Raw genomic sequence first — 17,193 nt, forward strand, 5'->3', positions numbered from 1 at the left:
AAACAAGCTTCTCGGTCATGGTTCAAGAGTTTTTCACTGGAAATACAGAAGCACGATTTCTCTCAGTCTCTTCTAGATCACTTATTATTCATTCACAATGAACGAGATGTTACCACTCTTCTATTGATATACGTAGATGATATTATTAGCATAGGGAACTGCAGAATAAATCAGAGATTCAAAATGAAGGATCTGGGAGATCTGCGGTATTTTCTTGGGGGTGGAAGTTGATAAGACATGTGATACCCTTACTCTTACTCAACACAAATACACAATGGATATTCTTAGTAGGGCAGACATGAAAGATTGTGAGCCATTAGCAACTCCCAGTATCATCCATCAGAAACTGAGTTCTAAAGAAGAAGATTTATATGAGGATCCGACTAGGTATCGCAACATAGTTGGCATGCTGCAATACCTAACTTTTACTAGACCTGACGTAGTGTATTCGGTTAATCAGGTATCTCAGTTTATGCATGAACCTCATACACCGCACATGGAGGCAGTTAAGCGAATACTACAGTATTTAAAAGGTACAGTTGGTGATGACCTGGTGTACAGGAAAAGTGAATCAAATCAAGATGGCCATGAAATCATTATTTATGCTGATGCTGATTGGGAGGGTGACCTAGATGAACGACTGTCAGTATCTAGTTATTGTAGTTTCATTGGGTCAAACATGGTGTCTTGGAGCAGTAGAAAGCAAAAGGCGGTTGCTAGGTCGAGTACAGAGGCTGAATATAGATCGATGACTGCTGCCACTGTTGAGGCTACATGGATAAGACATCTCCTAGCAGAGATGGGAGAACCGATTGCTCGACCACTTCTGCTGTGAGATAATCAAAGTGCCATTAATATGTCTTTTAACCCCATTTATCACATTCGAGCCAAGCACATTAAGATAGATCAACATTTCGTCAGGAAAAAGGTTGAAGAAAAGGAGATTGAGCCTATGTTTGTGCGAACCGATGAGCAAGTTGCAGATATTTTCACCAAAGGGCTCACAAAGGACAAATTCTGGTTTCTGAAAAGCAAGTTGTTCATGGTTCAAGACCATGCACAACTTGAGGGAGGCTGAAAAGAAGTGATTGGACCCGACCTCTACCGGATCGGATCCAGATCCAAACATAGTATTGTAATTCTTTTTGTTATTAAAGGGTATTTTTGTACCCTAAAAGTATGTATTAGTTAAATACTCGTACCCTAATATAATGAAAACACGTTGAACACTTTAACGTGTTGTTTTTCTGCAGCCTCTTTCCCATTATCGTGTTTTCTCTTTTCTTGCACAGGTGTAACCTGGAGATCATTGTATTTTAACATTCTCTTCCCTCCTTCCCGTTGTTTTTATTGGGAGAGCTGATGTGGGGTTGATATCATTGGAAATCACCATGACCAAGGTCCAACCCCTCCCTGCTGGGACTCAAAGGGGCAGCACTCCCAGCAAGCATCAGAATCACTGCTGTTACTTTCTCCTTTTTTGATTGTTTGTTTTTCTCACACTAAACAAACATCAGAATTGGAATCACATGAGATTCGAAATCATGTGATTTTTGAATCTCATGAGATTGCAAATCTCATCTGATTTATTCACTTTTGCAAATTACAACCAAACATACCCTTGATGTTGGTGGGGCATTTGGCTGAGCTTTCTCTTTTGTTTGTTTTCTCTTATGTGCTCAAGTCTCTTGAGTGTAGTCTATATTGAAGTAGTTCAAGGTTTGAGAGATCTTTTGTTGCGAAAACCAGTATGCTTGACACATTGTATGGGGAGTTCTAACCATGACCTGGTTTCATGGATACTTCATTGGTCCCTTTGGTGACTGAGACTTGGTACAAACAAATTTTTTTCTGAAAATTTTGTCATGCTAATCATTTTTCTGGTTTGACAGTGAACTGCCATATGATCAGTGGTTTGGTGAGGTTTCGGAAGAGGCTATGCTTCGATTGAGTGGAAGAACTAAAATGATGAATGGGGAGCGGGATCTTAACAGTCCAACTGCATCTATATCAGCTCAGTCGATCTCTTCAATTAGATCTCATGGAAGCAACTAGTCATCAGTTAATGGTACCACTTGTGATCTATGGGGTCAGAGTAGGGTCATTGTGTTGCCTCGAAACAAGCCAATTCTTGATAGGCCTGCACATGTTCTGCCATTTTGTGGCAGTCATGTATAAATAGCAGACTGTTTATTCTTTTAACAAGCTGCCTTTGGTGTTTTAACCTGTGTAGGTTGCGATTATTTTTAGAGTTTAGGACGTCTTTTGCTTGCATTGGCCTAGCAAACCAATTTGAGATTGTAAATGTTATCCATTCTTTCTTTTTGTTAATGCTGTATTGTATCATTATCATGCATTGTGTCATGTTAGTTTGTATGTACAATTATTGAATTTCTGGCTGGGATGTGTTTCTGGTTTTTTGAGTGTACACCATTGATAAGAATTCTTTCCAATGGAAAGACCACATAAGGTGATGGATTCTCTGTTCTCAGCCCTCTCTCTGTGTTTGTGTGTTTGCACGTGCATACCCTGAATGAATTTCCTTTGTAGTTTCAATTAATCAGTCTTGGGAAAAGTAGAAGGAAAAATATAATGCGAGAAATTGCAGAAAGTAGAACAATTACAAATGGGAGACTGCAGAGATTGATCAGCACCTGTACATGATTAGCACGTCTATAGTCAAACCGCGTGGAGCATCACACCTCCCTGATACTAAACTGTAAACTGCAAAATAACATATCAAGCACCAATGGCATTTTATCGGGGGTGTCTGCCATTCAGACCTGTATTAGATTTCATAGTGCCGGTTTTAGTTAGTTAGCTCATTCAATCATATTGGATTCAGCCTAAATGATATCTGGATACAACGAAGCATACTTATATTTAGAAACTGGTTCAAAGATATTGTCATTCAAGCAACAATTGAAGTATATTAATATTTAGAAACTGTTTCAAATAGACTGTCAAACAAAAGTAGTCTACTTTATTTGTCAATGCTATTTTTTATTTCTTATTTTACTCTTTCATTGTATTCAAATGTGGGTGTCTATTAGTTTTGTATTAAGTGTATGGAATTTTAGCCCTTTCATTTATTTTGATCAAATTATTGTTTGTTGAGGATTTTGCATGGTTATAAAAAAATGTTTATGTAGCTTGCAAACTATTCATCATTTTTTTATAAGCAATTATTCATCAAATTTGAGATCTAGATGGTTCCATCTTTGCTACAGTCTACATGGAGCCATTTCAAGGTAGTCAAATGGGTCGAGCACGTGGGTCTTAAAGTTGCCACAGAAAATGCATGGTCCAAAACGTATTATGCAGTAAATGAGTTCCCGAGTGTTGAAAGGGTTTTGGTTTGACCCTGAATCTAAGCAAGTCATATCTCCTATGAACTATGCAACAATTACATAAAGGTAATTTTCTTAAAGGATCATAGTGCATTTTCACTTTTCTCTTCATGTAGTTTTTTTTTTTGAAGGAATAAATCATTTCTTCATTCAGCTCATACAAGCTGGTTGGTCGTTGAGAATTCGACCTTAATCAAATAGAACAAACTTCACATATAGAGGTCACCGTTTACAATGGGGTGTAGCCTCTCCAAATGCTCCACATCAGAAATGATAGATCGGTTCAGGTCACACAACATTGCAGCTTGTCTCTTTGAAGATTCTGGCATTCCTCTCGTGCCAGGCTGAGATGATCCAACAGTGCCAGACAAAGCACCAAGGCCCAAGAAGGAGATCTCTTGCCCAGGATTCCATCCTAACCATTAACCATTGGGTAAGGCAGCGACCAGGCTAGCCGTAAGAGCTCCTTGAAGAAAGGGCACTCCAAAAAGAGAGCACAAGGGCTGGGCAGTTGCATGCCCCACTTTTTCAGGTCCCCCTATCCAAGAGTAGCAACCAGGTGAAGAGGCTGGCTCTAGGGGATGGGACCCCTACCCTAGATGGTATATGCAGGTAGCTGTGCTCAGCCCGGATCAGTAAGATAGTAACAACTATTTGTAATTAGAACAAGAAATAAATAAATATAGGGTTAATCTAATCATTAAACTAGTTGTATTTAACATTAGATGAATTTAAACTTATTAAAATGACTAAAATATCTTTAAAAAAATAACATTTTTGAAAATCAAGGTCTCTTTTTTGGGAACTACAGGTCTTCTACATTTGGAGGGAAGTTAAAAGTCAAACATCTTTTTCAAAAACATAACTTTATAAATCTATCAAAATTACCTTTGTACCTCAAAAAGTAACTATGCAATTTCATAAATGTTATTATTTTATAGGCATTTTTAAGGTTGAATCCATCAATGTTAAATATAACTAGTTTAATGTTAGATTAACCTATAAATATAAATGAAGGCCTATCCATGGATATGTTTCAATTTAAGATAATTATAGCAAAGAATAAGGTCGAAAAATGACCGTACTCTATGGATAATTTGATGTGTTTTTCTAAAAATCGTATAATTTTCACTATTCTTCTGCAAATACTCAACTTCGTTAAGTCCTTTTTATCCTCCACAATTGCAAATTGATGGGTTATTGCGATAAAATTGTATGCTTGTCGGCTAGTGCAAACTCCCACTTAAATCCAGAATCACACGTTTTCTTGTGAACCTCACAAACTCACATAAATTTATTTACGAACATTCAGTGAAACTGAAACCCCTAACGTAACAAATATCCTACATAATACGCATATATAATATGAACCTCGCATAAATTTATTTGTGCACATCCGGTTAGACTGAAACTATTAAAATCACAAATATCCTACTTATTCACATATACTTTACCAGTTTTCATAAATATATGTGTGAACCTTCACTTAAACTAGTTGTATTTAACATTAGATGAGTTTAAATTTATTAAAATGATTAAAATATCTTTAAAAAAATAGCATTTTTGAAAATCCAGGTCTCTTTTTTGGGCATTACAAGTCTTTTACACTTGGAGGAAGGTTAAAAGTCAAACATTTTTTTCAAAAAAATAACTTTATAAATCTATCAAAATTACTTTTTTACCTCAAAAAGTAACTATGCATTTTACAAAATATTATTCTTTTGAAAGCATTTTAAAGGTTGAATCCATCAATGTTAAATACAACTAGTTTAATGTTAGATTAACCTATAAATATAAATGAGGGCCTATCCATGGCTATGTCTCAACTTAAAAGAATTACAACAAATAATAAGGTTGAAAAATGACCATACTATACGAATAATTTGGTACATTTATCTAAAAATCCTATAATTTTTGCTATTCTCCTGATGTCAAAATTCGTAAATACCCAACTTTGTTAGGACATTTTTACCCTTCACAATTACAAATTGATGGGTTATTACGATAAAATTGTATCACTCGTCAGCTAGTGCAAACACTCAAATCTAGAATTGCACGCTTTCATATGTGTGCCTCACGAATTCACATAAATTTATTTATGAACATTCGGTTAAACTAAAAGCCCTAACATAACAAATATTCTACATAATTCACATATATAATACGAACCTCACACAAATTTATTTGTGCACATCTGGTTAGTCTGAAACAACAAAAATCATAAATATCCTTACTTATTCGCATATACTTTACCAATTCTCATAAATATATGTGTGAACCTCTACTTAAACAGAATGTCACATCACAAATATCATACTTAAATATTTGTGAATTTATGACATATACGCAAATTTCTTGCATATATGTGGACTTTCTGACAAATATGCAAAATTTGCCGATACATTGCATATGTTTTGGATGAATACTATGCAAGTTTTCTTATGATTTGTGGAGTTCTCAAATCATATATAAACTCATTTTTGTACCTAGGGTTTCTTTTTCTCGTTTGTTTCTACCTTCTAGAACCCTCTTTATTGTTTCTCACTCCTTGCAAAGATTTTCGTGTAATTTGACACTGCATTTTTAGGAGGTTGTGGTATCATCCATGTCATCGACTTTCCCATCTACAAGTTTGAACAATGAGTTCCATACAATATATATGCATATTGTTTGTTTTTTCACACTGAACTTTTTTTTATATGTGATAATTTAATAACCCTATGCATATTTCTATTTGGTTGTTGCTATGGATGTCTTTTGCATGTTTTCCTATGTTGTTATCAACTTTTTCAGCCACCAGATTTATCGTTTAGGGTTTACTATGTTTAGGTTTTTTTTCATAGATATATATATTTGTTTTTGTTATAGATGATTTATGATTGTTTTCTTGCCCTTTAATTAATATTTATTGCTCTTGTTTTAGTATAATAGGGCTAGGGTTCACTGTGCACAAGCATTGAACATCTATAGTGGTTGTTGTAGGCGGTCAAAGATGACATCTAAAAGGGATAAAGTACACTACTATAGGTCTGATTGATCTAATCAAAGATCTATAGTGGTCTTAAAAAATAATACCCTTAAAGAATTTATGACTTTAATATCTCATAAAATTGATATATGAAAGACTTATTGAGCCTCCAGTATAGTTATTCTCCGAACATAAACAACCAACAAATATGGATAAATGTTTTGAACGATGATGATGTAGAATATATGTTATTTAGTGGTAATGTTTACTTGGATGCATGCAAAGTTAATCAATAAATAGTTAAATGAGGAATAGTTGATGAATTGAATGATGTGAATAGAATGCGCATCTATCTCAGACACCGTTTATCGAGCTCAGTCCTTTGCCAATTTGATGTTGTACAAAGGCCAATGAAAAGCTAAAGGTTGAGATGACATCGATCATTTAGGTGCCAGGTGTCGATATCTCGATAGATGAGTTGTGGACACTTGTGGGTTAAATGTAAATTTATATTGTAAGCTTCAAACATTAAGGATGTAACCACATACACACATATAAGCAGTGGATAATGTTGCACTTCTTTTATTATTTGTATGGTTTAGATTCAGTTTTTGCTTTGATTTATGAAATTTTATTATTTTTGTGGTTTGTACATGCACACACACACATATGAATGAATATATGAGCATGTATGAATGAATGAATATATGAGCATGTATGAATGAATGAATGTATGAGAATATACAAGCAGGTTCATTATAAATAAATGGATGCTAATAAATTTATGCAAATATTTACTAGAATGAGAAAGTTTGCATAATTTGTCAACTTTCACAATTATTTTATGCAGAATGTCTCAATTTTCATAAATATTTTATGTGGACTTCTTCATCCTCACAAACATTTGTTAATTTCTGCATTTATTTTATGTAGACTTCCTCGTTTCAAAAAATATTTGTATATGATTGACTTTTTAATGGCTTTAACATGTGTCACGTTCTGATTGACACAATATTTTTTAATTATTTTTTGGCCAATTCAGAATAATTCACTTGAGAATGGATATTGGAGGATTCACCTGAATCATTGGGCCAAACGATACAAGTCCGATTCCGATACAGACAACAGTGGTGTGAACCCATTTTGACAGGAAAGATGCTTGTTTGCCTTTATTATGTAAACACCACCACATGTTTTCCATGGAGATGTTTGTTTCACCTCCCTTAGTAAAAGTTCTCTTTCCTACGAAAGAGTGTCTCTTTCACCCCCCCCGAAAAGAAAGCAATATCCATGCTTGAACAAAGAAGAGAGTGCGAATAGGCCAAGGGATTAAGCATTCTATTATTTCATCACAATTCCAGCAATGAACATTGCATACACAAATATGATCATGGAAAATATTTAGGTGTATGCATGGCTGATCAGACCGACAAAAGGAGAAGGAAAAAAAAACACCCAATATAACCCAAAAAAGAAGAAAAACTCACATCAGCAAAATCATATCAAAACACGAGCCATTCTGCTATGTTCTTCTAGTCTTCAATCAAAGACAAACTGGAAAGGGTTTTCCTACAAACAAAACAGAGAATTCTTTTGACGAAGACTGCACAGAGCAAGAAATGTAAGGCCACACAACTTGCTTCCAAAGCCAAATCAACCATCAATTGCAGTTACGATCCCGTTACTGCTGCACTAATCTCCACACACGAATGCATGCATCTTCACCAGAGCTTACAACAGTGCAATCATCATTGAAAACTAATCCATAAACACCTCCCAAGTGAGCACCCTTTATGGTTATACGACTTGAAGCTGGCTTATCAACTTCATATATAATTATGCTTGTGTCTAGAGATCCCGTAGCAACCATTGTGCTATCAGGAGACCAAGCCACACAATTTATACGAGCAGTATGGTACAACATGTTCTTAAGCTTAACCTGCAGAAGATAGTCAACTGGTTAGTGAGACAAATGTTCAGGAAGTTAAAAATCAAACCTTGGTAATTAACATTACATTTCTAAAAAGGATTAATGCGGAAGGGAAAGGAAGAAAGAGAGATGGACTATGCAAATGGGAACCAAAAAGTTAGAAGTATGAACAACTTAAATATAGTGACAAAATCTATCAAAAATAAAGAAAAAAAAAACATGGATGAAGCATGACAGCCTTCCACTACTTTAATGTGTGTAAAAAGAATTTAGGAAACAAAAAGAAAATTAAAAAACCATATAGGATTTACATTGTGCCTGATAAATTGAACCATGGCATTTTGCTATGTCACATGGGTGCGGGTGCGGGTGCGGGTGCGACACGGGTGCAGCGCAATTTCAAAAATTTTGGACACGGGGACTCGGCTATATATATATAATTCTAGTAAACAATTAAAATTAAGTAGCCAAAACTATGACCTTAATTTTTTCGAAAGTTTCAATTTGGCATTCCCATTTCTTTATGGTAGTTCTTAAGCTAGCTTTTCTAATACTTGTGAAACTAGTATTTTTTTAAACTGGAAAAGCATTTATTTAGCTATCTCAAATGGTTGGGTTACCTTTTATCGTGTTTTATACATATTTTTACATAAGTTGTGACTTGTGAAACAGTCACACAGACTGTGCACACAGTCTGTGCAATGCAGTCTGTGACTGTGCACAGTCACACAGACTGTGCACAGTCACACAGACTGTGTGCAATGACTGTGCAGTTGCAGTTGCACAGTCTGTGACTGTGCAACTGCATTGCACAGTCTGGTTATATATTAAAAAAAAAGATATATAAAAATTGTTTTTTTTTGTTTTTTGTCTTAAAAATGGACATTTTTGGACTCGGTCAAAGTTGACCGAGTCCAAAATGTGGACGGACGCGGCCTGGACTCGTTGACCGAGTCCGACTCGGCGTTGACCGAGTCCGGGCCGAGTCCGAAGCCGCACCCGTGTCCGCACCCGTGTCGGGGCGTGTCGACTCGGGTGCGGCACCTCCCTAGCCGAGTCCGTGTGACATAGGCATTTTGTAGTCTAGGAAAACAAGGGTAATTATAATACCGCACACAAGGCCATAAATGCTTAAGAATTTTCAAGGTTTTTGGATCTAGAATGCCATTGACATACAATAGAATGAATGTCTACTACATTTTTCATAACAGGGATATTGCGCCGAATCAATTCATTCTAGGTCTTGATTGCTTTGTCACCTTCTCATGAAAATCCAGAACATGCAATTAATAGCAAAGTACACCATTATTATCAAAACTGGTATTTGTCTTATGCACCACAATTTGCTTTGTAATCCCATTGTTGCTTAAAGCTAAACTTATGGTCCCCAATAGTAATATTCCTGCTTATTGCTGATCTCCAATCTTTACTGGGCTCCTCCTTTTCCCAGTTCCTTCAACTTGCTTCATGTCAAATTTTTTGTGTTCTGTAATTTCAGACAGCTTGTAACATGCCCATTCTATCCCTGACAATGCTCATCTTTCTGTTTAATTAACTCTTAAGGACAAGATGTAAGGATACGTGGCATTTCTTCAATATGTGTTTTTATTTTTACTTTACGTAACATGCATTAGTATTGTATCATTGTCATCAATGGCTCGGGTAATTGATTTGTAGTACCAGTTGGAGTCACACTATCTCAACCGGGCCATATTCAGGCAAACCTAGCTTGACTAATAAAAAAAAATTAACTCAATCCTAGTGAGGATTAATCTATTATGAGAGATCATCCCATGTGATTAATGAGTTGGGACATCAACCTGTTGTAGTTGGAATATTCATTTTCTCTTTCCTATTTCATTGAGTCAAATTGAAATGACAAAAATTGACACAGAATTAGAGCAGCCATGACGAAGTGATCTATTAATCTCATCTTCATGCTTTTTCCTCTAATCTTCTAACCTCTTTCTTCTCTATGGATTTAATATTTTTCAGAAGATTTCTTTGTTTTGAATGTTAAATTTTAAAACACTTACTGGAATCATAGGCAGATCTGACTGTTAGCTTTGAACAAATCTGGAATCTAACTTGTTTTTTGGTCCCATAAGCTTGGGTGAAGGGGATAAATGGATTGGTACGTGGAAATGGTAGCTCTATCTCAGCTGGTGGTGTGGTTGGCTGGAACCAAATAATCAAATCTTCAAGGGAGTACGACCTTGCAAAGGGGGGTGATTGAATTGGTAATTAAGTTTATGGTTCAAATCAAGCTTGCAAAGGGGTCAAGCTGAGGTTCCAGACTGACTTATGGTCCAGGGATGTAACTCTTGCTGAAAGATATCCACCGTTTTTTCACATAAACAGAGATAACAGCATACTTGTAAGTGAATGTTGGAAAGGAAGAGCTAGTTAGTTCACTGAATTCAGAAGAAATTTCAAGGAGCAAGAGGTAGAAGATTGGTTTTGGTTATGACTATTGGATTTTTAGGCCCATGGAAAATTTCTGACAGCGAGAATTCCTTATATGGAAATGTGACGGATGTGTTATGTTCTCTATAGCTTCATTTAGCCATGCTTTTGGCTGTAAAGATGTAGACCACTTTCCAAATGACACCGTCCAGGGTTTCCATCCCTCTCCTACAGCCAAGATATTTGTGTGGCTCTTAGCACTTGATAAGGTTAATAACCAGTGCAAATTGAAAGACAAAAGTTTCCAGCTTGCAAGTACTTGCTACTTCTGTTTCGATGAGAACGAAACAATTGAGCATTTGTTTTGGTTTTATCCAGCATTTCAGTGGTTGTTCAAACAAGCTTTGGATTGTGCCAATAAAATGGCCAGATGGGGATTTAGCTTGGATTGGTCGGAATAGGACTGGTGGTTAAGAATCTTAATTTGATCTATTCTGTAAGCTTGTTGAAAGATTTCTTATCCCCTGGCTTAAATTATTTCTCTTAGACAAAAAAAAAGGATTTACATGGTTTGCAAAGTGTTATAATGTGCATCTCCCTCGCATACTGTCTGTAGACTCTGTACATACACCAATTCTTGTTTTCTTTTTGTTATGTGTGTGTGCTTGTGTTCAAGGATTGATACACACACACACACACACACACACACACACACACACACACACACCAGAAATAAACATAGAGGCATCTGGGGAGAAACGAATGGCGTTAATAGCACCACGATGCTTCTCAAGGACTGACTCTTCAGTGAGAGTGTCCCCATTGACAGAATAGACGTGGAGTTTCCCATCTTGGCCACCAACAATGGCCTCACTTCCATCAGGTGAAATTGCAGATGCCGTCACAACAAACCCAAGATTTAGAGTTGACAACACTTTGGATCCACGATGCATGATTACTCCTGAATCAGTTGAAAGCAATGCCAGCTCGGGCTTATCAAGTGCAATATTTAAGTCCTTTGGTTGTGCACCAATATCAATTTGTTCTTCATCACCACACTGATCAGCATGCAGCGGAATTCTCCTTACCTGTAAAATTTTGGGAAAAGGATCATCTCTTGTAGCAAAAGCAAGTTGAACATATTGTACATAGCTACAGTTGTTGTACAGTCAGCAAAGTATAAGCCCCACAGCAGGATATCATCAATTGGAATTTGGCAGGTAGATTAAGAAATTGTTCCTTATTAAAGGAATATGCTATTCATCAGACTTGGTGAGCAATACTACCGTGTATTGAACTTTTATAATTGGCTGGAAAGCTTTCCAGACAAGAATATATGGACTATCTCTGATATTTACTATCCGAACATCAAAGAAGAGGACCAAATATTTGGAGAACACCTGATAAAATCATCAAATTGGACTAGGACAATATAACTTAAAAACGAGGAGAAAATCTCCAACCGAATAGCCTTTGGAAATCTTTCACATGTTATTGCCATTAGACATACTAGCGAGCACAGACATGCTCCCAGTCTATGTCAGAGGGACTCACCAAAGAGGCCTCTGCACCCACGTCGACGCGACGCGGGTGTGGCACCCAATTCGGTCAACCCGCACCCAAGGTTATCATTGTCCAAAATGGACTTGGTTAACTTTGTCCATTAAAAAAAGGGGCAGGGCTCGATAATGGGTAAGGGTACCTCGAGCACCCCCCTCCCCCCCCCCCCCCCAATTAAAAAAATAAGGGGGTACCTCGAGAAGGGGTAAAGAGGGATGGGGCTTGAGAATGGGGTACCGCGAGAAAGGGTAAAGGGGTGGTGTTAAAATATATATATATATACCCTCCCGCACCCCCACACCCAAGTTCTTTTAAAGTGCCGCATCGCCGCCCCCGCATCTGCACCCGTACCTATGTGACATAGCTCCAAGTTTATCCAATACATATATGCACATGTATGAATACAAATTGTAGTTAGTTGCCTGTTTATAGAGAGCGTGAGAGAGGTTGACTATACCATGCACGTGCGAAAATCAAATTCCACTTGTACAACTTACATAATGAATAACAAATAGTGTCAACTGTCACATACAAATCAATTCCTTATGCTGTGAACATTGGATCAAGAGAATTTCCGCTCATGACATTTTATATGTCAAAATTACAACTGGCACGGTAACAATGTCAGAACAAAACAATATCCATAGTGCTATGATTAGGCCAATGAAGCACTGCTCGTCATATTATATCATTACATGGCAAGGTGTACCTTTCAAAAGGTATATGTGTAATTAGGTTAACCTAAAGTTAGACATAACATACAAGAGAGTTGACTGCGACATCACCCACCATATGAGGCACTTTACAGCCCTGTGGTACCTCCTGTTATCTCTTCTCTATTCTTCGTCTTCACCACATGAACATAAAGTTGAATTACTTGCTTAAAAGATGTAGTACTGCTCATTTCAAGCATGGGCGTGAACAAATCTCAATTCATTTTTTATTTCTTCTCAAGGAGTATTGAAAATGATATTACTTGCATATTTTGGTCAAACTATTTCAATGGAATATTATATAGAATTTCAAAGGCTATTTAAGTTTCTAATTCAAGAATTTGACATCAAGAAATTGGTCTCATTTACGTACCTCTTAGAGATTGAAGTTACAAGAACAACAAAGAGTATATTTATCTTTTAGAGAGAATATGTTGGAAGATACTGTTATTAGTCAGTTTGGAGCCTTGTGAATTAACTAACATATCTGTTATCCGATTAGCCTGATTAATCAATTCATGCACAATGAAATGATACTGAGATGGGCCATGAATATTCAAAAAATTGAAGGCTACTCATCAAAAAGGAATCTTCTATGCCAATTCCTTTGAAGTACAAAATAGATGACCTGCATGTATGTGCATAAAAGAACCGCCTCTGGTTTTATTTTCTTTGAGAGTGAATTCCGTACCATTGAATAGAAAAGAGACAAATGATCATAAGCTTAAATGTTGAAGCCAAATTATAAAGCCATGTCTTTTGGGCCATTTGAAAAGAATTCATGTAAAAGCAATATTACAAAAGGCAGAGATTCAGGTGAAACTTCTAGGAAGCTTTATGGTGATAAATAATATCTATGAAAAGAAGCAACCATATATTGGTGACTTGCCACTTTAATAAGAAAGAGTTGCATTCAAGATGTTTAGCACTTCAAATTTTCTGAACAGAATTGCAAATTCTCCAAGAGAGTTCAAGGCTTGACTTCATAAATCAATTCGATAGATATCTTTGCAACACCTCAAGATGGAGCATTGTTGCCTATCTCAATTAGGGGTGGCAATCGGGTCGGGTTGGCAGGTCGACCCGGCGGGTTGGCTGGTCAGCATACCTCAACCCGACCCGTTTATTAAACGGGTCGGCTGTGGCAAACACGAACCCGACCCGTTTATTAAACGGGTAACCCGACACGACCCGCCAACCCGTTTATAAACGGGTTGGGTCGGGTAAACGGATTGGCAGGTTAGCAGGTTGACCCGCCCGCCTAACCCGTTTATTAAACGGGTCAGCTGGGTTGGCATACCCCTAACACGAACCCGACCCGTTTAATAAACGGGTTAGGCGTGAAAAGATACTGTCATTTAGTATAAAGTCTGGATCTCAGGATCCAGACCCAATTCATTTTAAACACATGCTCATTAATGTTTCCTTAATGACATGCTATAATTTTATCATAACATGTAATGGGTATTTTCGTACCCTAGCTATTGTATCTGTGTGTATTTAATCAGAGAAGCAAAAATGAATACCCTGATTAGGGATTTTTGCTGCAGCCTCGTTCTCTCTCCCCATGCTGTGTTGTTGCTTGTAGACGAAGAAAGGAACCCATGATTTCTATCATGGTATCAGAGCAGCAGGTTCAATATTGAAGATCGGTTCCTTCTATGACTGATTTGTCTCCTTCTAAGGTACCTGTTTTCTCATTTTTCCTATCGATTTCTCTTGTATTTAAATCTGCAGTCCGGACTGAAATCTCTTCTTCGTACTCTCCTCTTTCTTTTTGCTCTTTTGAAATACATCATTAATCTGCTTATTGTCTTCTTCAAGTACCTCTTTTGATTCCCCTTTTTTATTTAAGCCAACGTGTTTCTCTTATTTCCAAAATCCAAAACTGAAATTTGGTCACGTTGGCATATTTCCTCCTTCTTTCATTCCCTGTTGTTCTTCTGTCATATCTACTACTTCTTTCACATTGCTGCACGTGATCTTACCCATCCATAAGCAAAATAATCAAGCAAGATCAATTTTTTTGATCTATGTGTGATTACAAGAGTTGAAAAGGATCACTCCAAACTCATTTGCATATTGACGTCAGATCAGATTGTGATCTGCACGCCCAGATCTATCTTGATTAAAATAATTTCATCTTCGAATTCATTTTCATCTCTGTTTTGCCTGTTTTCTCATTATTCTAAAAGGAAAACACATTATTTTCAAAATAACGTACCTATTACTGATTGAATTTTATTCAGAACAGATTCTTTACTGTGCAGTCCTGTTTTTCTGCCTCGTGTTCATCAGTTAAAAAAAAAAAACTAGTCTGGTCTTTAGACTTCTCTGATACTAAAATTTATGTTCTGAATTATACTAGAATTCAATTGTGGTTGGGTCTTTGTCGTAAGGCCATTTCTTATTTTTTATTCCTTCTCTTGGTTGGATCTTATTCCTTCTTGTTTTTGGCTTCAAAAGAATATGGACTCATTCCCTCATTCTCAGTCTGGTCTTTCCTCAAACTTTCTCAGCCAACTCGTGTCTGAGAAACTGAACAATTCCAATTTCCTAACTTGGAAGCAACAAATCATACCATTCATAAGAAGTCAGGACCTTTCTGGACATCTGGATGGTTCTGTTCCTGTTCCTCCAGAATTCATACCACAAGAAGAAAAGAATGGTGAGAAAGATCTTTCTATTACCTATGTAAGAAATCCTGAGTATGTATCCTGGATGAAGTGAGATCAGGCGTTGGTTGCCTATATCACTTCTACATTGTCACAAGAAGTGCTTGTGGCAATTCCAGATGACTGCTCTGTTAAAATGTAAAACTGTGCAAATGTTTCATATTTACTGACAAAAATGATAAACTTTCTCCTCGTGTGATTCCCTGTGCCTTTTTAGGATATGCTGAAACCAGAAAGGTTATAGATGTTTTGACTTCAAAAATAATAAACTATATGTGTCTAGAAATGTTTCCTTTCTTGAAAAGGAGAGCTTCTTTGATTTTAGAAAATTAAAAGACGTCACTGAGTACTCCTTTTTGCTAGATCTAATATCAACATCTGATGAATATGACCTTGATTGTAACTTTGATGATGATCAAAGAATTATTGATCTTAATGTTGAAAATGAAGAAGTTCATAGAGATACTAGTATTCAATATTCCAGGCGACAAGAGTCTAATCCTCCATGTGCACTTGAAAAATATTCTAACATTCCAACTAGACAATCATCCCGAATCTCGTGGCCTCCAGGAAAGTTTATATCAGTGGCGGAGCCAGGGGTGGGCATGGGTGGGCGGCCGCCCACCCTAAAATTTGAAACCGAGTCGACTCATGACTCGGAAAACCGGGTCGAATCGGGACTCGTGAAACCGAGTCGACCGAGACCCGGGCTCTCGATGAGTCTAGAGCCTGCCAAAAGAGGCGAGGGGTAAAACCCTAGCCAGTTTTCTAAAGCTCTGCCCCTCCGTTCCAGCATTCCCCTTCAGTCACAGGCAAGACGGCAACCCCATTCGCCGGCAACCCTTGTGCTCTGCAGTGCCGCCGGCCTCCCTTCGGTGAACCCGCGGTGGCGGTGCCCCCCTCCGAGCTTCTCCCTCTCGGCTGCAATCTCCGGCGACGCGAGGCACCGGTGTCGCAGTCAGTCGGACCTTTGCCAATCTCCGGCAACCATCGCTAGCAGTTTGAAGAAGACCCTCTTATCTCCTAAATTTGAGGGTGGGTTTTGTTCATGTTCAGTGGCTCTGGTGATACAGTATCCAATTATCCATTCTACAGGAGCAATACAGGCCAATCCTTCAATTTGGTTCTTGATCCTTTCTTTTTGGGGCACAACTGAACGTGGGTCTAGTTTCTTTCCTCCTTTTTGGGCGCAACCTCATTGGAAGAGTCAATCTTGCTATCCTTTCTTGGTCATCGTGCGTGCATAGGACTCTCCTTTTGTGCCTGCTGCTAAAACAAGGTATGGATGTCTATCAATGTAACGAAGGCAACGGATAGCGTATCTTTATCTACCAGATAGTTGGTGAGTGAATTGCTTGTTCTCGATTGTCTAGGATTCTTGTAGTGAGTAACTGTGGCCATTGACAGATTTTAATAATTGGGCGTCTGTATTTTTTGTCTAACAGGCATTTTTATACTCTTTTTGCTTGAATTCTGCATATGGTGCATGTTGGTCATCATCGGTGTCATAAAAAATGTATTCATTTTTTAGCTTAAAGCTTTTTCGGGGTTCTACGGCCAATCTTGGTGGTCAGAGGCGGAGCTGCGGGGG

Source organism: Nuphar pumila, chromosome 8 (assembly GCF_984573655.1).
Source record: "Nuphar pumila chromosome 8, dmNupPumi1.hap1.1, whole genome shotgun sequence".
NCBI lineage: Eukaryota > Viridiplantae > Streptophyta > Magnoliopsida > Nymphaeales > Nymphaeaceae > Nuphar > Nuphar pumila.